At 38.0% G+C, this 27,476-nt stretch overlaps 1 pseudogene; it reads left to right on the forward strand.

Annotated features, from left to right (window-relative positions):
- The window catches only part of LOC115522848, a 161,525-nt pseudogene extending 143,447 nt beyond the window's left edge, over positions 1-18,078 (forward strand).
- Positions 18,079-27,476: the final 9,398 nt, after the last annotated feature.

Below are 27,476 nucleotides of genomic sequence, written 5' to 3' on the forward strand. Positions count from 1 at the left end.
CCAATTTATTCGCTGTGCATAAAGAAATGCTGAGGTTTTGCACTGAACATGTGATTAGGTGGGGAGATTTTGTGTTACCTGGGAAACTTGATGTGCTGTCTCTTGTTTATCCCCAGAACATAAAAGTTAATAAAGGATCCTAATATTCTAGGCCTATAAAAATCCCTCCATTTAAATAAATCATTAGGCCCCGGCAAGCTATTCCCAGTGAAGGAAGAAAGAATTCATGTTACAAAGTGCAATTAATGGAACTTCTTTATGGCTTCTTCTTTTTGTTTATTTGTTTTTCTTTTCTTTCTTTACATAAGATGTAAATATAGCCAATAACACTTTTTTTATGTGTCTCATGAGAAAATATCAAAGATTTGAAAAAACGATACCGCTAACAAGTCTTTTCTTTTACATTTTAAATGGAGGTATGCTTGCAGGAGAGAAAACTGCCCAGTACTAAAATCAAAATATATTGACTGTTTCCTCTTCCTCTTTTTAAATTTACCTTATAAATATTTAATGAATGGGTTTTCTTAGTTTTTGTGATTAGCTTGGAAAATGATATAAGCAGATTTTCTTTTGAGCCCCTTGCATATGGGAAGAAAAATGACTAATATTGGTTGTGAGACAGATGCAAAACTCGAGTCAGAACATAGGAAGTAGTTTACCCAGAATTACTAGTTACAGCGTTGAGGATCTTCCTTAAGTGTGCCTCTGATCGTGTTTCTCTGCTGCTCAGAAAAACTTTAAGGGCATCCATTTCCTGATACATAGGCACACGCTTCTAATCTAGTACTGACAGCCATCTACAATCAGACCCTCATAAATCCTTTTTTTCTTTTTATCCTAATCACAGCTTTTTGCTCAGCTTATCATTTCCAGCAAACTAAACCACTTGCTACTTACTGCTTTTATCAGCTTTGTGCCTTTTGCTGAACTGCCGTCTTTGGCTCTTGCTGCTTATTGCACGAAGCTTTATTTGATGGCTCCAGTCTAGCCACAACTATTTACGTCTTTGATGGATTTCAAGTCATTCTCTCTGTCTGAATTAGAGGTAGCCATCTTCTGTTCTGTCTCCCTTACTAGACTGAGAGCTCATCAATCACGTCCTATTCATGTTTCTCCAAAGTAAAGGCACTCAGTGCATGAATGGACAAATGACTACGACTTGGTGTTGAGAGACCTCACTATATTGACCTGCAACTTGACAGACTCAACTATATACAATTGGGATCAAATAAATGTTGTATGACTATTAGGAAGTAAATACTTCCCTTACATAAGTTTCATTGGTAAACGCGCATCTTCCAAACCCTTCATCTCTAACATGCAGCATGAGAAATGAAACTAAAAATCTATCGCAAATACTTCAGAATAAAACATCTCTGATACAAAATTAATAGAGAAATGTTAAAAGTGAGCTTGTTGATGAAATGAAGAGAAGATGATCTCTTCTTTAGCTTTGGAAAACTCTGAGGATCTCTTAAGTGTTTGCATGGTCCTGCAAAGGGGAGTCTGTTCCTGAAGCAGAAGCTCATAAAATCTTTGCGTTTCTTCTTTTGTTTTTCTTTTTTACAAAAACAGAACAATCGAGAAAAAAAAAAAGTAAGTGCCCACTAATTCACTAATTCTTTAACAAAAGGGAGGAGTAAAAACATTTTCCTAAAATTCCCTATAAACGTTGGGCACCTAAGTGGCTCAGTTGGTTGAGTGTCCATCTCAGGGCTTGAGGCTTTGAGCCCCGCAGAGGGCTGGAACGTGCTTTGGATTCTGTGTCTCCCTCTCTCTCTGCCCCTCTCCCATATGCACTCTGTCTCTCTCTCTCTCTCAAAAATAAATAAACATTAAATTCTTTTTTTAAAAACATCCCTATAAACCTCAATAAATAGAAGGGACTAATCATTCATTACCCATATTTTTAAATTACCAGCTCTTCAACTGTAGCAATGAACATTAAAATAGAACATTCTGCAGAGATCTGCAAGGTTAGTGTTCCCAATGAGTAGATTTTCTAGCCCAATATCTATTGGTCTATAATGAAAATATTTACTTTGAGGTCTTAGAAATTCCTCCAAGTAATTATAGTGAAACAATTTAAAGATCATCAGATATTAATTTTAATAGCACATATTAGAACTCCATTTCTTTTGAAGAGATTTCAAGTTGACTCATTTGCTATTGTGAGACTCCATCCACTCAAAAGGGAGGGTAGGAAGATTTCCATATGACAAATGAGTGGACTATATATGGAAGAGAGGATTCATGACTTCTTCCAAATCATCCAGCTATGGTGTGGGACGTTTGTTTTACAATTTTCTTTTCCAGGATAATTGCTCTGTTTGGTGCTTATGAAGTGTTTAGCAAATCCTTGTACTGTGTAATATCATATTCTACTTCATGGGGGAATGTAAGTTTATGGTGTTGGTTTGCCAGTGTTGACGAATTTCTATAATCCATATACTGCGCAAGCTATTTAAACTTCACTAGCTTCAGGACGCGGGGGTGGCTCAGTCTGCTGACTGTCCGACTCTTCGTTTCAGTTCAGGTCATGATTCCAGGGTTATGGGATCAAGCCCCACATCTGGATCCATGCTGAGTGGAGCCTGCTTAAGATTCTCTCTCACTCTCCCTCTGCCCCTCTCTTGCTCACTCTCTGTCTCCCTCTGTCTCTCTCAAAAATAAAATAAAATAAACTTCCTTAGCTTCATTTTCCAGGTTTATTTTTTAAAAATGACTCCTCTATAGTTGCTGTAAGAATTAAAAAAAAAAACTTACTACAGTGTCAGTTTTAACCAATGTTGCCATTTCTTTATTTCCTATCCCTTTTGTTCTTCTCTTCCCTTTCCTTCTCCTTTACATAATATCTTCAAGCTGAAAAGGAGAGAAAAAATGAATAAGAAGCCAAGTTTCCATATTGACATCTGGAATTGTGTAGGTGGGCAAATAGAGGAGGTGATATAAATGTAATTTTATAATATTTAGCCAGCTATGATAAAATGCCAATGAAAATGGTTACTGGAATCATCTCAACAGCTGTATTTAGTCAAGTTTAACTTCTAGTCGCATTTTTCCCAATTTATTTATTTTTTTTTTTTAATTTTTTTTTCAACATTTATTTATTTTTGGGACAGAGAGAGACAGAGCTGAACGGGGGAGGGGCAGAGAGAGAGGGAGACACAGAATCAGAAACAGGCTCCAGGCTCTGAGCCATCAGCCCAGAGTCTGACGCGGGGCTCGAACTCACGGACCGCGAGATCGTGACCTGGCTGAAGTCGGACGCTTAACCGACTGCGCCACCCAGGCGCCCCCCAATTTATTTTTTAATGGAATACTAAACTCTTCCCAAAAAATAAACAAGCCAAAGAAAACAGTTGTTTGCTTGACTTCATCAGTCTTTGACCATGCAAAATACCTTGGCACCTTCAAGACAGTCATAGTTGCATTCATTCCTACTAAAAATACATGGCATTTTTTTTCCCCTACATTTTCTTCCCAGTTTTCAAACTGGAAGTTTCCATGTATTTCTCATTAGGGTTGGTGACAGTTATGCACACAGATGTCTAGGTAGCTGGGAAAATGTGAGTGTGAGAGTTGAAGGAATAAGGTAAATTTTGCATGTGAACCTTGTTATCAGTTCTTCAGTGACCCTCACTCTAACTAGCTGCATCAGTAATCCCTCTCAGGAGTGATTATGCCATCCAACCTAGAAGCATGCCAGTGACTCTTTCTTGGTCTGTAAACCAGAGATTTTAATTACCTGGTATCCATTCTAATAGAAAGACAAGTTTGTTTTTGTTTGTTTGTTTTTCCTCCACTCTATCATGAGTATATTACACTGCTTATTCACCTTCTCCAACTGTCTTCATATTTGGTTCCCCAAAGACCCATGGGAAAGCATGTGGCAGCATCTGTGATTGTCAGAATGGAGACAGTGGTGATCCTCTGACTAGGCAATGCTGGTGCCCCCCAGGAGCTCCTGGGAAAGCCTGGGAAAATGGAAGGAATGACTGGTGCTGGTCACGTGACACCACTCCTTAAGTTCTTGAGGTTTCTAGTAGGAAATGAACTAAATGAAAATCACATCTGTATTTTTCAAGGTGGTCTTTTCTGAAGAAGAAAAAAAGCTGTGTCTACATATACAAGAGTACAGTTGCTTTGAATGATGCCATGTATATCTATGCAGAATAAATCTTGATACAGAGAAAACCTTCTTGTTCTCCTGAGCAAAAAGTTGAGTTTGTGTGTGTTGGTTTGGACCTAGGAGCTAGGGGGAATTTATTTGCTCTGCATAAGAAAAAGAAGAAAAAGAAGTGGAATTCTTTGGGCAAACCAGGGAGGAGGAGAGATGAAAATCAGAGAAGAAAAGGAAAGGAGGGTGTGAGGACAAAAAGAGGAGAAATGATGGATGAAGAACTCACAAAATACCTGTGTGTGGATTTTACATGGAAACCAGTGAAGAGGCCACATTTTTAGCATAAGCAGATAAAAGACAAAAATGAAACTACTTGTACAAGCCCAAGAGCTGAATGCAGAGAGTCAATGAAGACATAAGTCGTCGGGGACTGCCAGGAATCCTGGGGAGTTTATTAGATGCTCACAGATCACAGAACTGGAGCCACGGAAACCAAGTTTACTTCCCCCTCTGAGAAATGTAGGAAGACCCCTGTTGGCGTCCCAGTTATTTGCACCCCCTGAGCAATGTTTATTCGCTTATTCAAAAGGTATACGTGAAATGGTAGCAGGGCAATCTGCCAGGCATTGTGATATGGTAATAAAAAATATATAAAAACTAAAAAAGACTCTGGTCACTCCATGTGGAACTTACAGTCGTATTCAGAGAGACATAAGTTACAAATATTGGTAGGTATTGCCAATTAAATATTTACGTGTGCTTGGCGGTCAGACCAGGAGGACAATGCAGACTGTGTGGGCCAGGGAGAAGTAACACTGAAGCTGAAGGCAGAAAAGCAAGCAGACATGAAACAGGACAAAGAGTGAAGGAAGAGCATTCCACACTGACGGCATCTCCTGCTGCCAGACTCTGAAGTGGGAATGAATGAGGTTCACCAGAGGAGCCCAAAAAGGTCAGCTGGTGGAGCAAACTACAACCATGGAGACATTAATGCAACAGGAAGTCAGCTGGTGCCTGGGCTCATAAGTCTCATTAAGTTTGGAGTTCTTAATCTGACAGCAATGGCAAGTCACTGTAGAATTTTATTTTATTTTTTAATTAAAAATTTTTTTTAAAGTTCATTTATTTATTTTGACAGAGACGGAGATAGCATGAGTGGGGGAGGGACAGAGAGCGAGGGAGACAGCAAATCCCAAGCAGGCTCCCCACTGGCCCCGCAGACACAGGGCTCAAACTCACAAAACCGTGAGATGAAATCAAGGGTCGGATGCTTAACTGACGGAGCCACGCAGGCACCCCAAATTTTAGACAGAGGATTTGGAATCATATTTGGAGTTTATGAAAAATCTCTCTAGCTTCAGTCCAATTATAGTGCAAACATCTTCCTTTCTACAATCCCCTTATTTCATGTAACAGCAGCATTGCGAGTTTTGCATGTGGGTAGTGTTCGCTTTGTTTGTCCTTCCAACCCTCCAGGATGCCCAAAAATGATCCTTTGGGAAGAACTACAAAAAGAAATATAACTGTGCCAACAATGACCATTGCCACAGGGTGTATGGTGCCTTATGTGTGAGCCAGGGCCCTATGGAAGGTTTTTTCATCTGAGTAAGTCATGGGCAATAATTTGTACTCTACATGAAGCAAGAAGGCTCAAAAAAGTACCAAAAATATGTTAGAGGAAGAGAGTAAAAAAACAACATTTTATATAGTCATATCATATATATGATGGTTTATGTTCTAGTCTTTATTTAGCCTCCTGACATTATAGAATCTAGATTTTGATGAATGAAAGAAAAATATTTGTGAATTATTTACACTTTTTTTCTAGTTAGTGCTTACCCTGAGAGGATTTAACTAGTTCATTTAAATGGACATTTGAGGAACATCTGGGTGGCTCAGTTGGTGAAGCATCTGACTTCAGCTCAGGTCATGCTCTCACAGTCCGTGAGTTCTAGCCCCACATCAGGCTCTGTGCTGACAGCTTGGAGCCTGGAGTCTGCTTCAGATTCTGTGTCCCCCTCTCCCTCTGCCCCTCTGCCCCTCCCCTGCTCACACACACACACTCTCTCTCTCAAAAATAAATAAATATTAACAAAAAGTTTTTTTAAAAAATTAAATGGACATTTGACACTTTCTGGGGATTGAATATCAAAGGCCCAGTGCTAGTTTCTTTTATTTCTGTCTTCTAATACAAAGCAATGATTATTCCATAAAATTTCTAAAACAGGCTATTCATTTTGCATTTTGGCCATCAACCATGTTTTGCAAAAGCTGCAAGAAAACACAATCACCGGTAAATACTTCAGCCAGCCATCAGTAACTTTTAGAGTTTCTCCCAGTGGGTCAGCACTGGTTGCCCACCACCCCATCTTGAAACGGTGTGCAAACACTTGTGAGCCCACAGCAATCTCTATCCTCTTTTTCTGCCCATTTCACATGCCCTTCTCTGGAAATCCTTCCTTAGTGGACCTCAGTAATACTGTGACCTGTTTTTTTTTTTTTTTTAATAACAGAGACCTTTTGGGGTCTTACATTATATTTTTAGTTGAATGTTCATGGATCTTATTTACTTTATGAAAGGTATGCCCATTGAAGACAGAGAGTAAATTGTGAATATTCTAATAAGAGAGCCAGAGAAGGCACCATAGAAAACTGAACCTGGGTCATGAGGAAAGGTTAGACTTGGACAAGCAAAACAGAAGGAAAGGGGAAAAGGCATGGGTACATGTGAACAATGCAGGTGTGGATGGTATGGTCTAGAACATGACATACCTCCTAGAACATACCAGGAGAAGGAGACCCATCTAGAAACAAAGATAGCATCACTTCCATTTTTGTTCCTCTAGGGTAACAGGACACACCCCATTTTTAGTAATAACTTGAATATTTTATAAGGTAATATCACATGTTTAGGCAAAAACATTTCAATCATAATCCATCTGGTCAAAAAGTCAAAAAGCAGATGGTGGTGGTAGTGATGGTGGTTACCATCTTGAATGTGACCACCTTTAGGAAGAACATACACATTCTAGTTCTTCAGGATCCTTATTGCTTAGATTCAAGGCTTCATTTATTAATGCCACTTACCTGACCCTCAGAACCTTCATTTTGCAACCGTCTATTAGTTTTCTAAATCTATCATGATCAATTACCACAAACTAAGTGCTCTAAACGACAGAAATTTATTGCCTCACAGTTCTGGAGCTAGAAGTCTGGCATCAGGGTGTTGGCAGGCCATGATCTCTTTGAAAGTGCTAGGGAAGGATCAGTTCCAGACCTCTCTAAGCTTCCCATAGTTCCTTGGCTAGTGACCATTTTAACTCCAGTCTTCACATGGCATTCTCCCTGTGTGAGTGTCTCTGTGCACGCATTTTACCTACCTGTAAGGACATCAGTCATATCAGATTAGAGACCCATCCCACTCCATTATGACCTCATCTTAACTAATTGCATTGGCAACAACATAATTTCCAAGTAAGTACACATTCTGAAGTACTGAGTGTAAGGGCTTCAACATAAGAATTATGAAGGACACATTTCAATGCATAATGCACCCTGAGTAGATATTGGATTGCCAAAGATGTTACTCCACTTTTCCTTTTTCCCTAAGCACATTTTCAGTTATAGCTTCTTAATATGTCCAGTTGTCATATTTAAGCATTCCATCATGCCTGAGCTGTTCCCTGAACCACTGTTCTCCATGCTGAACCAGGAAGAGTAAGGCATGGTAGTCAGTCCAGGGAAGTGAGTGCTCTGGAATTCACAAGAGTCCTATCAAGGAGGACAAAAGCTCTGAGAAAGAGGCCTGCAATTTAGTTGGTCTAAGCCACAGGAAGGATGAGAGAGGGATCACGTAATTTATCATCCAAATGGGACAATATTAACAGTGAAAAGGAGTCCTGTTAATAAATCTGTTCTGCTTCTAGGGGTAACTCTGTTCCTGGCAACTAGGACAAGGATTACCCCGCATGGTGGCACTATAACCACTACTTTAAATTACCTCTTCTAATAATAGCAGATATTAGCAGATACTAATAATTTCCATCTAGCAGAAAGTCAAGTGGCTTATTTTGTTTTCTCCACGCAGCTTTTGAGAACAAAGCCTCTGTAGGCATACAATGCAGTTACCTGGAGCTTGGAGGTTACCTGAAGGATCTTGATTAGTCCCTTGGACATTTGTAATGGAGGAGGAAAAAACATGTCAGAGGTTTTGGAAAGGGAATTGAATTACTGTAAATAACTCCTCAAAGACAGAACTAAGGCTATGTTTTCCTAAATGCAAAGGTGGGACTTCAAATTAGAATTCCTGTGCTGACTACCATCCCTAAAATTTAACGGCATGGGGAAAATAATGAAGACAAGGCAAACACCATTTGCCAAAAGAATGTGGCCAAGAAAATGCGGCTGTCACGATGAAAGTTTTGTGTAATCTACGTGATGTAAAATTACTTCCGATTACCATATATTGAAAGGGAATGGAAACAATGGCGAGCCTTTCCATCAGTGCTTGTCCATCATCCCCTTGCTGCGACCCGATGAATATAGGGCCTGGCAGATCTTAACAGTCCTTGGAGAATATTAACTATAGGCACCAATGGAGCACACTGAGAAGCAATTTCTCTCCCAGAAGCACCAAAGCCTTTTAAGTAGTTCAGGCTTCACTGTTCACATCCAGTTGCCAAAAAGCAAATGAATTGCCTGATTTGAAAGACATTTGTTTTTCTGTTTCTTTTTTTGGCAGTCAGGATGATCCCCTTGTTTTCCCCATAATCGGGCCCCGCAGAACTACATGCCTGTACACTGACAATGTAAAAGAAACAAAGCATGGTTTTCAGGTGACCGGTTTGCCTCAATCTGCTTGCAGACTGTCCCAAGGGGGTCTATGGAGCTGGCTGCTCTTCAGAATGTCAGTATGTGGAGGAGAACACCCTGGAATGCAGTGCCAAAAATGGCAGTTGCACCTGCAAATCTGGTTACCAAGGCAACAGATGCCAGAAAGGTACAATCTGATGATACATTTTCTTTCTTCTCTAATAACGATGCTCCGCCTTTCTTCGGCGCCATATGATCATTAATTGGTTAATCCGCCAGTGTTCTCAGGAGATGGGTAAGCTTTATTAATCCCCTATTTGCAGGTGAGGAAACTGAGACACATGGCAATGAAGTTATTTTACTTTGTCTTCTCAGCCTCTGCTCTTAGCTGTCTCCTTGCTAGCCTGAGCAGAAGAAAGATCGCATTGCAGAGAATCTTATCTTAAGATTAAAGCTGACCAATTGCTTCTTTGAGCTGAAGTAATCAACCAAGGGTACTAGCTTCCAGAGTTAAAGAATTGTTTCCTTTATACCTGAAGATAGATCACTCAAATAAACACAAGTCAAAGATTCTGACCATAGAGAAGTTTTCGAAAATTTAAATAGGGGTATCAGTATCATCTTTTTTTCAAATGTCTAAATATTACATAAATATTTTTAAGAAATCCATAAATATAAAAGCTTACATACAACATAATTCCAATTATAAGTAACATATGTAGATGTGTGAATGTGCATGCGCATGTACGATTTGGGAAAACGTATTCCGAGATCAAGATGTTAGTAATAGCTTCTCTGGTTTGTGGACTCATGGAAAGCTTCTCCCCAGGTATCTACCTGGCTCTCTCACTATTTCACAAAGTTTCATGTCATTTTTTCACTGAATCTTGTCAGTCCTGCCTTACTTAAAATTAACAACTTGTAAAACTCCTTGAACTTTTAAAATTTTTTCCAAAGTATTATCATCTTCTAACATACTATTTTTTATTGTATACTAGTATATATATATATATATATATACATATATATATATATACATATATATATATAGTATTTATAACATACTAGTCTTTTTATTATTAGAACATACTCCAATTATTATTATGTCTAATATTTATTCCCTGTCCTTCCTGCTAGAAGTTAATCCCCACAGGGGGAAGGCTATCTGTTTGCTTTGTTCACCAAAGTATTCCCAAACTCCTAGAATAATCCTAACATTTTGGAGTTGCTCAATAAGTATTTTCTTAAATGAATACATAAATGTTCATGGTTCAGTTTTTATTCTTTATAAATTTTTCTTATATTATTATGATGTATTCTGAATTAAGCACTTGTTACTGTTTTTTCAGAGGAAATTCTTACAGCAGTTTTTTCTTTCATACATAGAAAGACTGAATATATAACAAATATAATTATACAATTATCAGAACTAAATGGTCAAGTGAACTTTTTGCTTTTGAAGTGATCCAAAGGGCAATCTTTTTTTTTTAATTTTTAAATGTTTATTTATTTTTGAGAAGGAGGAGAAGGGGCATAGAGAGGGGGTGAGGACGAAGGATTCAAAGCAGATTCTGTGCTAAGCAGAGAGCCCAGTGTGAGGCTCGAATTCAGGAACCGTGAGATCGTGACCTGAGCTGAGACCAAGAGTGGAAGACTTACCAACTGAGCCCATCCAGGTGCCCCCAAAGAGCGATCTTTTTAAAAATCAGGAGGAATAGTGGGGCGCCTGGGTACCTCAGCTGGTTAAGCCTCCAACTCTTGGTTTTGCTTAGGTCATGATCTCACGGTTTGTGAGTTCAAGCCCCACGTTGGGCTGTGCGCTGACAACACTGAGCTTGCTTGGGATTCTCTTTCTCTCCCTCTCTCTCTGCCCCTCCCCCCACTCACACACACACACTCTCTCTCTCAAAATTAATAAATAGACTTAAAAAAAAGATCAGGAGGAGTGACTAAGTTGAAAGGAAGCCATCATACTGTTGGATTCCCTTACAGAGGTAAGCCTTGAAATTGAAGGTTGTCTTTTGCCTTCAAGTATTACACATTTCTCCTTGCATTGTCAACTTAAGATGGTCTGCAGGGATTTCCTGGAGCTGACTGAACGGGAATGAGGGCTTCCAGGTTGTCCTATGGCTATGAAGCTGGAGTATGTGAGCAGCAGTGTCCATCTAGATTTTGTGGAGAAAGGACTGTTTCTGTAGCTGCATTGTGACTTTCTAGGCTAAGGAGAAAAGAACTTAGGGAAACACAAGCCTGACATAACACAAATGTGTTTAACATCATCTAAGAGTAGGCCCCATGCCAATCTCTAAACCTCCTCCTGCTTTAACTGATTTTTAGACCTAGAATCACCCCCCTATTCAATAACTCGCTAAAGAAGTCATGCCCTGGAAGTCAACGCATGAGGAGACAATACCATATACAGACATCTGGGTAGATTTAATTTATTCTGATAACATTTCCTTAAAGCAGCTGCTGAATATACTTTATTGGAAAATGCTTCTGAGATTCCCACTGTGAAGGAAAATGAGTTGAAAGTATATGTAAATTAGCAAAATAGAGAGGTCACCATAATCTCTGGAAAACATATTATTTTTCAATCAGATAACTTTGTCCAATTCTGATATTTTTGTCTAACCACAAAATGAAATTATGAATCAGACTGGAGCGGGTGAATGGGATCGCCATGATTGGCAGTTGAAATCAAGGCAAGAAGAGCTCTCGAAGAGTTGTGCATGATGAAAATCAGGCCTGTTGTGTTTCTTTTTCTTTTTTAAAAAAGTGAAGTAGCCCAAGTGCTCCTAGAGCCAGACATAGCTTTAAAAATCTTAACTCTAGACCTGTATCTAGATTGCCGATGAATAGTTAATTAAAGACTGCAGATCGTTTCAATGGCACTAATGAACAGTGCTCTCTACAATCAGCACCAGGCTTTATTTAGCCCATCAGCAATGACTTCTAAGAGTGGCAGAGCTGGTTTCTATGTGAATCTGTGAAATAGCGAAAAAGAGGGCGGGTGGAGGGGAACATGACAGTGTCTTTGCCTTATTTTGATTAGTTTGTAGCCTGTGGTACTTTGGATCCCAACTGCAGGCAGATCTCTAAATGTGGAGCACTCTGGTCCAGAGAACCCACTGAGTCCATCAAAGGAGGCCTCGACAGCCCAAAGAAGGACAGATGTTTGTTACCATAGTTCCATGCTGGACGGATTTTGAACTTTGAGCTCTGATGGGTGTCTAAAAGCAAGTCAGTTGACTTGAGAGGTGCTCATATTGTAGCACAGGTTAGGCATGGTGGCTGAATTTCAGTCTCAAAAAGCCAGAAGATCTGGGTTCAGATCCTATTTTGCTACTTATTAGCTGTGTGACTCAAAGTAAGTCACTTTACCTCCTGGAGTTTCAGTTTCTTATGTAAAAAGGAGATAAAATTGCTTACATCACATGTAGATATTTATGGAAATGTGAGCTAATTTATGTAAAGTGCTTGGCACTGAGTAATGATCGATACATAATAGCCAGGAATGGTATGCACATCCCAGAAAATGTCACAATTCTGTTATTCAGAGATTCTTCCCAGGATGAGAAGATACTTCACAGCCCAACTTGGATGGATGCCACTTTCCACAATTGTCATGTTTAGGAAAGTTCCCAGGTTTTCCCTGTGTTAAAAGAATGCTTCCCACGAGGCTTCTAATTCCAGTAGTCCATGGTAGGACAAACGCTGGACCCTCTCACTGAGCCTTCACCGGGCCCTGTGGCATCAGCCATCCTTTTCCGGTTCAAAGGGCGCTCAACAAAGCAGCAACATGTTCCTCTTTGCCCACTTTATGCGTTGCACACTTTTATAAAATACACAAATTATAAAGCTCTGGGGTGATTTTTCTGGCTTACAAAAGAAGCAAAGACTGGGACAGGATTCAGGCAACCATTTGGGGACAGTTTCCCAAGCACAGCAACTCCTAAAGCTTCCTTTACAAATTACATCTCATTTTCAGGTTTTGTTCTGTGCAACTGCCCCCAAAGATATATATCAAAATTGCTTCCATTGTTACTGTCTGAAAAACCACATTTTCAGCAAAAAAAGGCACCTCTGTATCTGTGTTTCCAAAGTGACAAGTTTTGGCATCATGTTGATTTCTTCAGGGAATGTCTTTGGAAGTGCTATAAATCCTTGGAGGCTACTCGAATGTTCCTTTCTTTGCAGCTCAGTGATACATAGATACATTCACACACACAACACATACAGACGCATACACACGCATGAACACTTTTCTAACTCACTTAGGCAACAGAAGAAATCGGGGAGCATGTTGAGATTCCTTATAAGACTTTACTCCTTCCTTTTTCTTTATTTTTATTCTACAAGCCTACTCTGCTGGCCTCTGGGGACCAGAGTGCCAGTTCTCCTGTGGACCCTGTGAGAATGGAAGTCAGTGCAACAACAACAAAAAACCCCTGAAAACTGTGACTGTCCTGGTTACACAGGAAAAGCGTGTACCACATGTGAGTCAGTGACCTAGACAGGATAACCAACAAAGTCAGGAAAGTTCTTAGCTTTATAAATGCTCTTTTTTCCTAACTGCTCTATGAGATATTATGTTAGGGTGTATTTCAAGTATCTATTGTGGTGTAACGAACCATCCCAGTACTTTGTGGCTTAAAACAATGATTTATTCTTTCTTTTGATCCTGTGGGTTGATAAGATGATTCTCCCCCTTTCAGCTAGTAGACTGGCTGGGAACTAGGCCTGACTGGGCTTCTCAACCCGGGAACCCCATCTTTCCTATATATGGCATTTTCATAAAGTTAGCTTAGACTTTCTCTAAAGCACAGCAATCTCGAGAAAACAATCCAAGTAGCAGCATCCTAAAAGTGTTAAAGAGAAGCCATAACATGTCAAAAAAGCCCAGCTTCAGAATCCACACGTTATTACTTCTGCCAAATTCTATGGGTTATGCGAGTGATGAGGCCAGCCAGATCCAGGAAGAGGAGAAGAATTCTACCTTCTGATGAGTGAAGTAGCAAAATCTCACTGCAAAAGACCTGCAAGGTGGGAGATGTGGTTGCGGCCATCCTTGGAACCAACCTGCCATAGTACACTATTTAAAGTTAGACTGCAAAGCGTTTTGAGAATCCACTAGCCTGGATCTATCATCCTCATCCGATTATAGACTCATAAAAAGCGCTTAGTTTCGCCGAACCCACTTCAAAGAGCTAGTAGAACGACTGTCCTGTTATCTTCCTTCCTGTGTGTGGTTCTTACATAACCTCTGTCACCCTGCCTGTGTTACCATCTCCACTCCACTACACTGAAACAGAGTTTGAGAACTTGAGGGAAGCTGCGGGCTGGATGATAGCACCGATATTTTTTACATTATTACTTCAAATGCATCTGATAAGGTAGCAAGAGTCTGTTGCTTGTGATTATCTGTGATTTTATAAGGTGTGAACAACGATCTGAATTAATTTTCAGTGCTGAGGACTTTCTGTAAACCAACAAGCAAATAAAACCAGAAACGTAAACGTTAACATAAAATGTAACATGAGGATAGAATTCAGCATTTAGCTACTCATCGGATCATTCAGGGGACATGCGATAACTGCCCCTAAGGATAACTCTCAAGCAAAAGTGTTAGGCTGAGGTCTTTGCCTGACGATTTTTCTGGCTGTAAGCGTATAGTTTTTATTTTAGGACTGTCGTTCTGGCAACGTTGACAAGCGTTTCAAGCAGTATAAAACTTTGCTGGAACAGCAGCTGGCCATCCCTAACTTACTTTTTTGCTTAAAAAAAAAAAAAAAAGCTTAAAGGTAAGAATTTCCATATTCAGAAGGCAGTTACTAGCTATTTCCACAGTGAAGTGACATTTTCTCTTGTCTAACTCAACTTTAATGGAATAATTATTAAGCGGTTAGTGATAGAGTTTACACTGTTCCAATTGTCAGGTGATATAAATAGCCTATTTGAAAACAAGTGAAGAGAAAGATAAACAGTTCATTCTTGAAAATATTAATTTTAATAGCTATATTACAACTCTTCCATTCTAGGATATCAAGCTCCCTGAGAATAGATCATGATAGTTCAGAGAAATTTTTGGTGATTAGTAATAGCATTGTAATTCTATTGGCAACCTGATAAATGAGATAATGTATTGAATTGAATAGGCAAAAATATTCACCAACTCCTAGTCCAGTTCAATTTTAGTGTTATATGGTATTATCTGATTTTACACAGGCAGACACAAACACAAATTATATAATCATCATAATAAGATATTTTGGAAAATGAGTAGAACCAAAAGATAGGACTCATTAAAAATGCTTCATGCTTACTCCACAAAGAAATGTGTGTGGCATTTAAAAAAGGGGCTTGTGTTTGAAAAAATGCATACAACATTTTTCTAAATATCCTGTTATGGTGCTTACAGAATTTTAAAACCTAGTTACTTTGCATAATGAACTGTAAAAATACTTATAAGCTATACAAGGTAATATGTTTTCAAGGCGGGAGAGACCAAAAGCTATTTCTAAAGATATTGGCTTTGTATAAATTCCAATTTTTGGTAGTTATAAATACAAATACTTGGGGGGAAATAATTCTTTTTTTTAAAAGGGTTTATTTCACTGTGTTAGAAAACTCTCTGCATTAGAGTAAATTGTGTGGGTTTTTTTTTTTTTGTACATCCTAAACAGTGTTTGGGGTGGGGGGGGGGGGGGAGCAGTGACAGCTATGGTTTGATAGATCCTGTCACAACCTTGATAATCTGTGAAGGTTAGCCTTATGTATCAGGCCTTTTACCAAATAATCTGAGAAGGAGTCCCAGTTTCTTCTTTATCCCAGCATTATTTATAATACTAAAAGTACATAATGGAAACAACCTAAATACCCACCAAAAGGAGAATGATTGAACAAATTCCATAATGCATGAGTGGCCTATTCTGAGGCCATTAAGATTCATATTTTAGAAGGATGTGTAATGTTGAGAGAGTTGACGTTAAAGTGACATTAAATGATGTGCACAGAGAGTGACCCAAATTTATAAGGACATATACTTATATATGTCTATGGACAAATACGGTAGAAAGGAAAACAGTTGTTACCAGTGGCCATCTCTAGACGGTGAGACTGTGAGTGACTATTTTCCTCCTTTCTACATTTTGTCTTACCCATATTTACTACTTCACCTGTTTCCCCCTTTACTATCACAGGGAAAACATATCATCTTCAGACCAATCATTGACTAAGTACCTAAGTAAGATGGTTGCCTGTTCTTTAAGTGTTGTCTGGTGGTGGCCTTCACTGTATCCATAACAGTGGAGATGTTTTTCCTTCAGTTTAATTAAACTTGTTGGCTTTTTTTTTTTCATGTTTATTTCTGAGAGAGAGAAAGAGAGAGAACAAGTGGGGGGGGGGCAGAGAGAGAGGAGAGAGAGAGAATCCAAGTAGGCACTGCACTGTCGGTGCAGAGCCCGACGCGGGGCTTGAACTCATGAACCGTGAGATCATGACCTGAGCTGAAGTCGGCTGCTTAACCGCCTGAGCTAACCAGGCGCCCCTTGCTGCTCTTTTGATTTAAGACTGTTTTCTCCTATTTCACATGACATGCATATTGAGCATAGCTTGACAGCACCACTAAAACTCTCTTTTAAGAAAAAGAAAAGAAGAAAGTAATGTTTCTTTATAACCCTTCGTTTCCCTGTCTTCAGAAATCCCGTTTTCTATCCCTCAGTTGTTTTGTTACAACTTCTCTGAATTCTGCCATGTTACACAATTGGCTCCTTCACTACTAAAGGAGAGAGAATTAGAGAGAATGGGGGAGAAGACACTAGAAAGAGGATACTAACTCCAAATAGAACTTATGCTTTAAACATCATATCATCAAACATCATGTCATGATTAATCATCATGAAATGATGATAATTAAACATCATTAAACATCATGAAAACCATATTGAATACAGGTGGGAACCTTCTGGAGAGGTAATCTGGTAAATGTTTTACAACTGGTCCTCTGAAATGTAAAGATCTTGGCTGATAGTACTGGCTAGTCTCTACAGTGTTAAGTCTCTCACCATGGTGATTGGTCAAGCAACCAATGGGATGTCAACTGGCTTGCAAAATTCCAGAAAATTTAACAGTTGGTCTCCCCAAGCTGGTAGTAACAACTCCAGCATACCACTAGCTGACAAATAGTTTTATTCTGAACACACTGAGTAATTTCTTAACCTTTACTTACTTTCTTGATACTAAGAAATGATTACTTCTCAGATGTCCATTTTACTTTGCCGTTTCTAAACAGATCACTAGTTTGGCCTTTTTGACCAAATTAAATTAACCAACAAATAGTTCCAACCAACAAAAAATTTACTAGTTACCCAAGTCTAATTTATTTTTAGAGCAAAAATTATTTGCTTTTGCTGATTGAAGATTTAAAAAAAAAAAAAAAACTGTTGCATTGTTTTATGCGGACACAGCCTCCTTATTTTTTTTTCTCTAGAATTTATGTAGTTGGAGTACTAACTCAGATCTAGAGGAACTATTTTGTTCCCATACAGAACCTCTAAGCTATTTTCCAACTTCCAGTAACACACCTACCATAAATCAGGCCTGGTGTTTCCTTTATGACGCACTATTGTGAACAAGAAGACAGTTATCTAAGCCAAAAAAAAAAAAAAAACAAAAAAAAAAACAAAAAAAAAACCAAAAACAAAACAAAAAAAACCAAAAAAAAAAAAACAAAAAAAAAAAACTATTCCAACAAATAAAAGTATTAACCATCCCCAGACATGAAGAGGTGAGATGCAATAATATGCTTCTAACGTCTCTGAAAGCGATCTTAAATCTGATTTTTAAGTTGCTGTAAAATAAATTGTATTTAAATAATGCATCCCCCCATCCTTTCCAGCAGTGAGATGCATATCCCTTACCAATCTTGTTCTCAGCAGGCAGTCCAGCCTGATGAAGTATCAGCAAAATGTCAGCTCCCACAGAGAAGTGCAACAAAGAGTCTACACTGAAGCAGTGACAGGCCTTTCAAAAAGCTATTGTGCAAATTCAGTTTTAAGATAGGGACGTGGCTGAGGACTGATGCGTATGTCATTACCAATGCGTTCATCTCCCCATTGTCTGTGGGAGTGGAAGAGAGTTGAGGTGCGGTGATATAAAGGCATTAAGTTGAGGAGTGGCATATCTGGTCTTCAGGAGATTTAGCTTCCTCTGTTTTCAAAGAGTTAATATTCAAATTGGCTGTCATTTTTTAGTACATATCCATTGAAGGGCCCCCAAGAGCTGTTTTTTCCCCTATTCTTATCATCTTCTACAGTATCTCAGATCTTTAAAGTTAATCTTGTTATTACATTATAACCCTCAATGACCTGCTGATGCCTTCTGTGTTGAAACGGAAATCCCTTAAAGAGCTTCGGGCATTAAATGACCATCATCAACCTGTCCCTAGCTCCTAGCATATTGACAATTATCACACACATTCTCCATACTTTACTCATTCCCCCAACCATCATGTGCTTTTAAACATTAAAAAAAATTTTTTTAACATTTATTCATTTTCGAGAGAGACAGAGAGAGCAGGGGGAGAGAGAAAGGGAGACACAGAATCCAAAGCAGACTCCAGGCTCTGAGCTGTCAGTTCAGCAACATGGGCTTGAACCCAGGAGCCGTGAGATCATGACCGGAGCTAACGTTGGACACTTAACCGACTGAGCCACCCATGTACCCTAAGTATCATGTCCTTTTAAAATGCAGTGTCATTTATCATTGCTCTTCCCACTAATGAATTTTTCTCTCCCTCCACTTTTATTGCCTGTTGTAATTTTTCAGCGATTTTTTTCATTTTCTGGTATGTGTAAATAAAAACAAACAAAAATACTAAATCCCTTCCAGAGTATCACCCATCATATTGTATTAGAATTTTTCTCTTGCCCATTATTAAAACTATCATTCATTCAATTTTTGTATTCCCTAACTCTTGATATATAAGTAATACTCATCAAAGATTTGCTAGCACGTGCACTCTCTATCTCAAAAATAAACAGTAAAAAAAAAAAGTTTTCTAAAAAAAAAAAAGACGTATGTGATCTTTTAAATATAGCCAAGCCACTTTAAGAAAGTAAATAAATGGCTCTGGCTCTTAGTGTCTGAATATAGAAAGAAGAGGTTCAACTAAACAATAGTATATAATTATATGTGTGTAATAATATGTAAGTCAATGTGAAGTAAATAACAACACTATGTGGTAAATACAGGCATATGCAATATAGTGCAAATATGTTACTCAGAGCTCATGCTGAGTGCCTACTCTGTGTTCACTGTGCTGTGTTTTTCATCGATTCACTCATTTAATCCTCTGAACAACTAACTGAGATTGGTACTATTGCTTACCCTTTTTATGAAGGAGAAAGCTGAATCTAGAAAAATTGAGTCACCTGTCTGAGGTCATGTAATTAGTAATTGAGGACTAGAGTATCAGTCAAGTCCATACCAACAGTACATATCTATAAAATGAGACAATAGTTATTGATATTAAATATTGTATCCAATATTTAATTTCCAAGCCAGCTACATTTCTAAGAGGTCAAGAAGTTTGATTAGGGTTGTTCTCTTTTTGGCCCCACATCTGTAGGTTGCAAAAAGAGTGCCTGCCATAGCCAAAAGCATTGTTGAAATGTCAAATGCCATACCAGCCTGTGCTCAATTCAGTGATGGAGGGAGAATGCTTTTATTTGTTTGTATGCAGCTTGTCCGACCTATTTCTACAGCCTAAGCCTCCTGCTGCACCACATCAGTAATGATGGTTCTCAGCGGGACCTTGATACTAGCCAGCGTACCTGCCTGTCCAACTGGACTGAGCCTCATGACCAGTGCTGTAAATCAGAAGCTGCCTATAGTAAGTCCTGTTCATCATCTAGCATAAATAATGACCTGAGGAATTTCCTTTGCATTCTGCAGATGCTGAGTGGCCTCAGTTCTTTTTGCTTTTATAGGACTGTCCAATCTGTTTAAAATTCTTTTTGTGTGTTGGTAAATATAGCTGGCTAGCTGCCTACAGTAATCTATGATTGCATTTGCTGCTTGCTTCCCAAGCCCTGAATTGAATATCTGGCAAAGTACAAAATAAATTCTTATTTCTACGGAGTCATCCAGACGTTCTACCTTCCAACACATACTGCTTTCATATATACGTGGACTCTTTGTGCATTGTTAACTGAGCTCAAGGTTCACTGTGTTTTGAAATTTTTATCTACTTACCATCAAATATCGTTTTGATTTATTTGACATGTATTCATTCTAGTACTGTAGTTGCTTAATATATAAATATAAGGACCAACTGACATGTGGAACAATTTCTTTTCTAATTTTTTTTTGATACCAATGTGTCCAGACATCATTGTTTCCTTTTCAAACAAAAATCCTACAAAAGTCCATATAACATAGACTTTCCTGAGAATTTTACAAGTGCTCTGAAAGTGAGAAAGATCTCAGGTTATAATACTCATTAAGCTGTAATTGTGTTATTGTGTATTGTGCATTCTGTGTACATACCCCATTTGCTGAGTGTTTTATAGGATACAAAAAAAAAAGCTAAGATGTCTTTCCTCATGGAATTCATTTAAAATGTAGTAGATGAGAAAGGTGTATAAAAGCACTAATTTTAATTCTATTTTAAGAGAGGATGAGATAATAGATGTGAGAGAAGTAGCTGTGATTAATTCCATTGGGGAAATCCTTGAGGTTTCATTACAGAGGTAAGATATTGGCCAAATCTTAAAGGATGAGCAAAAATCTGGCGCAAAGTTTATGCCAGGCAGAGTGACGTGCAGAACAGCCACCTAATGGTGTGGAATGATGGGCTTGCGTGCCACGTGTATCATTGGAGCATGACTAGATTTAGGTTTGGATGTGACGGGAGATAAAGGTAAAAGGAATAGAATTGGGTTAGATGTTGAAAAGCACCAGATGACATATTAGAGGATTCAGTCCCTCTTGTGGAAGTAATGAGGAGAGTTCTAAAGGTTTTAGAGGAGTAAATGAACTTGATCTTAGCCATGAGGTGCAGAACATCATTGCAGCCCTGCTCTGCTCAGCCTCTCTGTTGTTTCATTTTTCCTTGCTCTTGGATGAGGTCCCATAACCCAATTAAAAGTATAGTTCTCTTATCAAAACTTCAATTCCTAATCCAATTTAAACTTGTTCCCTTGCTAGCCCAGGCCTAACTCAAGCTCAGAAGTGGGCAGGAGAGAAGGGGTGGGGCCCTTCACTCCCTCCTTACCTTGCTCTTGTTCTCTACCTTCTTCTTGGAGTATTATTCTTCAAGATGCCCTCTATGGCACCAGCAGCTGCCCCATGGTAAAGGTGCTCCTACAATTTGCCATTGGTGGCCATGTCACTCTCTAGTCTCTTATCTTCAAATGTGGGTCTGATACCAGCTCAAGAATCTCCCACTTTCCAGAAGGCACATATCAAGCTCTCAAAGTGTTTTCTCTGAAACCTCTACACTGGGCTTCAGGTGAAGGGAAAGCATCCCCATGGAGAGGGGACAAGGAAGGCAACAGTCCCTTGACAACTCCAAAGATGCTGTCCGGTGCAGTAATGAATTACGGCAAGCCAGGGCCAGACTGCCTGACTGTCTATGCTTCTCCACTTAGGCTCTCTGTTACATTAGGTAAGTACTTGGTTACCTTAGTATCCTCATCTGCAGAATGGGACTAATAGGAAACTTATAAGATTCTTCAGAGTATTGAATAGGCTAATACACATTACATCTTTGGAAGGGCATTTAGCACATAGTTAAACTCAGTGAATAGGCTAACAAAACCTCTTCCTTTAAAGAAAAAAACTACCCATCTTTAAAAAGTAACCCACAGCACATATTTTATACCCTCAATGTAACTGAAAAGCTAAGAATCATAAAACTACATTAACACTCCATTAGTGAAACCTGAGTAAATTGCCCAGATTCTGCAAATCTGGGACAATAAAAAAAAAAAAAAAAATCCATGTTGTATCTTGTTATCTAGTCAGTATTTTTTTTTAATTATCACTATAACCCTATGGGGTAGGTACTTTTATTACCCCCATGTCCAGATGGAGAAAGTGAGGTACAGATAGGTAAAATAATTTGTCCAAGGCCACATAGTAATGAGGGAGGTAGGATTAGAACCTAAGTGGTTTGACTCCAATGACTGATCTTAACCACTATGTGATGCTAGCTTTCAATATATATAAAATAATATAAAGTAATAAAAAATTTAAAATATGTATTGTATATCACAAGTTTCAGTAAACAGATGTGGAAAATGAAAGATGACCGAGTTTGACAATGATTTGGTATGTACAGGTTGAGATGTGCTGAGCAGGACATGCATGAATAATCATTTGTTGGAAAATCAGATCCTAAGAACTCAAAGGAAGGATCAGAACTAGGAGTGTAGATGTGAGAACCATCAACATAGAGACAGGTTGGATAAAAGGACTAAGAGGAAGACGTAAAGACAAAAGCTATGGAGACCATGAGCAGAAATCAATAAATACCCTACATTTAGGGGGAAATACAGAATGGGAAACCAGTGAATGATATCAAGATTTACTTAGAGCAGATGTTACAAACTGGCAGCCTTAGAGCTAAATTTGACTTGCAGATGTATTTTGAATGGAAGGCAAATTTCTTTTAAAATAAGCGATTCAATATTTTAAAAAAATCGGATGATTTGGGAACACTAGGACCATATTCCTGTGTGGGAACAAATGGCTACATTTAGTTAGCTCTCTGGGTAGGGCAGGGCGGTTAGTACCTCTCTGGGTGGGGCAGGCACTTTCCAGTTAGTCTTGGTCCCTACCACTCCCTGGTGTTCACCTGCTGAGACTCCATTCTCTTACTGCTGTTTCCTGCCTGGGCCTCAGGGACCTGTGTTTGTTACTCCTGCTTTAGAAAGGTAGAAAAAGGTGATAAAGAAATAGAAGGACTTAGAGATATAATTCCAGAAAAGGAGGACTTCCAACAAGAAAAGATTGTTGCTGTCTCATGTGCTGCTTAAAAAGAAAAAAAAAAAAAAAAGGAAAGAAAAATGAAAAAGAAAGAAAAGAAAAGAAAAGAAAAAAGAAAAGAAAAGAAAAGAAAAAAGAAAAGAAAAGAAAGAAGGATTGGTATGTACAGTTTGAGACATGCTGAGCAGGACATCCATGAATAATCATTTGTTGGAAAATCAGATCCTAAGAACTCAAAGGAGTTCTTGTCGGAAAGAAGAATGTAGGATTTGTGACTTGAGATTTGGTAATTAAAACATGTACTCAGGTGCATGAGCGCACACACATGCACACACATTGAGGGGAAAGAAGATGACCCTGCAGATCAGGATTAAAGAATGAATGGAAGTGAGAAAATGAACACAGTGCCTTTAGACTGACTTACAGAAAACTTGAGAATGAAGGCAACAAAATTGTTAACCATTTTTGGTTAATGTTTTTTGTTCTTTTTTTTGCCCTATCAACAGAATGCTTAAAAACTTTTTTGCCTCTCCAAGATACATTATCCCTGTTGATGAATCTTATTCAGTCTCAATCCCTCTCACCCTAGAAGGTCAGATCCAATGTAATAATGATAAAAAAGGATGCAGAAATCATGAGAGTTATTAATGTTGAAATGAAATCAAAAACATACCTGGAAAGTTGCTTTCACATGAAATTTGCAAACAGTATATTTAAATGTTCTGATAGATACTTTGAGAAGTAACTTTTCGAAATCATTGAATTTTTCTGTTGCCAAGCTTTAATTTATCTTTTCCTTCCTTCTCTCACACACATATGCATACATATGCCATATTTATATCATGTATTCTAAGTCACAATTCTTTTTATATTTTAACATCTCTAAAATTAGGGAGGGTCTTACAACTGATAAAACAACAATACTTAGCTGCATTTGTAACTATCTAATAGAGTTTATTTTCTCGGACAACACTCAAGGAGTGTCTGTGACTATATTAGGAATAATTTCTATCTCTTGGGCCCAAAAGGAGATAGAATATGAAAGGAAAATCAAATGAAATACATGTATTAATCAATTTTCAAACAGTTTAAAGTGGCTCAATTTTAAATGCCTGATTGATCATAATAGTTATTTCCAAGAATACATAACTGCCTGCTGGCCTCAGAGACAATGGTGATGCTCAGTCTGAGATATCTGTATGTGCTTTTTTCTATAATAAAAATGACAGGTCCAAGAAACTGGAGGAATAAATCCTTCTGCTATTTTAAGATACAGTCGATCTTACTGTGTTCTTGTGCCATCATTAATCAATTGTCTGAATATAGAGAAGAAAGAGAAGGGAGCCTGCACACCACTTAATGTGCCTCACTTTAGCACAACAGCCAAGAGCTCAGACTTCCTGGATGTCTACCTTAGTGAGATCTCCGCATAATTAATGTGTTCCGGAAGTTGAATCTGAAACTTTTCAAATCTTAAGGAAGCAGTTCTGTAGTATCATTGAAATTCCCTATGTATTCTCACAAGGATGATGTGTGTTAGCTATTAGCAGGGAATTATGTTTCATTATACTATAGAATCTGAAGTATTTCCATTGTAGATTTCACTGTATGTTGCTAAATTCTGATTTAAATTTGAGAGAATGCAAAATGGTAGTGCCAACCCGTCAATATCTGGTAGCCTTAGAAGTTTACATTTCTAGAGAGAATGTTTATAATTTAAACTATGTGATCAAGCAGTGTGATTTACATCTCTAATAATCATATCATGATAAAAAACAGCTTAACGTTTTATGCTTTACAAGGCATTTTTCACATCTATTATCTTACTCAAACTTGGAAAATTCTCCAAAAGGAAACTATAATACCCACTTCAATATCACAGTATTGTTGAAATGGTAAAGAAGCCAACTCAAATTATATTTAGTCTCTTAAACTTTTACTGCCATCAATCTTGAATTATGTGTTCTTTATGATAGTTAATGCACAGTCTCAATATTATACTCTCTTGGATTTCACATACTTTTTTTCTATTGTGTTTTAGATTTTTAGAATGAAAAGTAAGACAATTCTGGTTGGAAACATATGAAAAGACTATGCATCAGATGATGAATAGTTTAAGAGTGCCATGCAAATGTTTGTAAAAGCCACCCTTTGTCAAGTGGTACATTCCCACACACTTAGTATTCATGTATGTTATCCACCTGACAAGATAGTAAAATATCCCACTCATCTGTTCAGGGCTAATTTTTCAAATTTTAATAATTTTATTAATCCCTAGCAAGGCCTTATAAAACTTTGCAAAGAATGTTAATAACTCATTAAAGATTAATTACATGTCAGCTTTGAGGTCAAAGTGTTTGAGTGGTTTTTAGTTATCTGAATTAAAATGTATCTGCTATGAAAAGAACGCATAGTGTAAGACCCACTGCTGTCTTCACCAACCTTAAATTCTTATTTATGAAAACACATACACATAAATGTTAATGAGATGCCAACATGTATGCTGGTAAAAAAAAGTTAGTACAGACAGATGTCCTCAAAGAAGGCAGGTTACCTCCTGAATCTTGGGTGACATAGTTTACCACCCGGAGGACCAATCAGAGGCATGTCAGTCATGATGAAGTCTTTACTGTCCAAAATTGGTATGTTGCTTTCCTGGGGTGTAACCATGAAATTTAGCTCAGCAAGAGCTTGGAAATAAGAAGATAAATTTAAAAAAATTATTTTCTAAATGGAGGATAGAAGAATTTGGAGAACTGTGAGGTCATAGAAAAGAGAGAAAGGAAATAGAAGAAAGGCCTAGAGGAGTCTGGTTCTTACATGATTCTGATTTCAATGTGTTCATAGAGCAGCAAAATATGAATGATAAATGTGGAAGGAAACAAAAAAACAGCATTAAAATGGTTTAATTCAAAGTTGTTTATTTAAATCATTAGTGTGTTTCTAATGGGACTTCTGGCAAATTATACATCACTTTCCTTATCTTTCAAGTTGGAATAACAATAATATCTATGTTGATAGATTGTTGTGAGCTTACCATATTTAAACAGCTACACAGGTTTTCACATGATAGATCCTCAATAATTAGTAACTCTTATTACGACAATTAATTTTTTAAATATTCAGACATCACTTTCCAAGAACGTTAAGTTTTAAAAAAAGATAATCTGGCGACCTGTGCTTTATTATTTAGGATGAATGTGCAAATTCCTGTAGTTATTTTCACTACCAATTTGGGGAAAATTATAGTTTCTGTGTCTTTCAAAAGATATATTTCTCTCATTCTAAGTGTTATAACTCAATCCCCGAAGGGTTACCGGTTTCCTTTCTTTGTAAAAAATGCTTGAGGGAAATTATATTTCTTCTTGGAATTCTGTAACTTAAATGAAGGAGTCTGCCAGTCAGCATCGCCAGTTTTCCCTGGGTCCTGGCATACGGAACATGAATTGGTTTCCAAGACAAAGCATTCAATAATCTGTATGCAAAGTAGTATTTTTACATAGCTCTGAATGTCATATCCAAATGTAAAGCTGCCTGTTGCCTCAAGTGTGAAATTCACTCTGATTTAAATTTTGTGTTTCTTTGCTACTAGTGATGCTGGTATTTGCGGACAGGGCCATAGAAACACATGTGACTGTGGTTAAAAGTAGTAATAACTGTGACTTCTCCCACTATTGCCTCTGTCTCCACAAGGAGAGCTTCAGTTTCAAGCTACCCCTGGGCCAAAACAGTAAATCTGTAGGGCTCAAGGGAACAGAATTTTTTTTGCCTTGATATTTTACAGTATCTTCCAAGTTGTTGACTATGTTATGATCGTCAATATGTTGTGATCACCAGTGTTTTTAGAGAGCCCGTGTTTAAAAGTATATGGTTTCCTTCATCAGTTGAATTCAAACAATGGAATAGATTGAATACTTGGTTATTTTCAGATTTCTTTGCCCAGGAAGAGTCTGCTCAGCAATTAGATTTTGGTTTTTAGGTAGAAAGAATATTAGGATGTTTGTCTTTGCTCACTTACAAAAGAGCATCCCGGGACCAATGTCCCAGTTGGTACCTGTTCATGATAATTTAAAGATACTAGCCATTTTTTGGAATGCATTTCATCTTGAGCTTTTAAGGTTGATTTTGGTTCAGAGTGCCAATTGAGGATGAAAAGGTTACTAGGGAGTTTGCCTATTCATAATGTACCTCACTTTCCATCTGGATCCCATCGCCCCCTGCCTGGATCACTTTTAATCCTCCCACGGCTTTCCTGTAACGAAGCTGTTCCTTTGAACCACCTTTCTAATGTGGAGGGGCGATGACAAGAAACTACTGTTGCTGTGCCTAGACTCAGATTTCCCATCTAGGGAATGCACCATACCAAAAATCTGGGTTTTTCAAGTATTAATTGTAGTAGTTGTATGAAGTACTGAGAAATGCATCTCACATGAGATAGCAAAATTGATAATAATGGCTGTAATCTATGTCCAAAAAGGAATGTAAAAACTACCTTTTATTTAGAGAAGTAACTTGTTCACCATAATATCAGCCAGGATTGTGTAGCTAT

This window comes from Lynx canadensis, chromosome C2, assembly GCF_007474595.2.
Source record: "Lynx canadensis isolate LIC74 chromosome C2, mLynCan4.pri.v2, whole genome shotgun sequence".
NCBI classification, from domain to species: Eukaryota; Metazoa; Chordata; class Mammalia; order Carnivora; family Felidae; genus Lynx; species Lynx canadensis.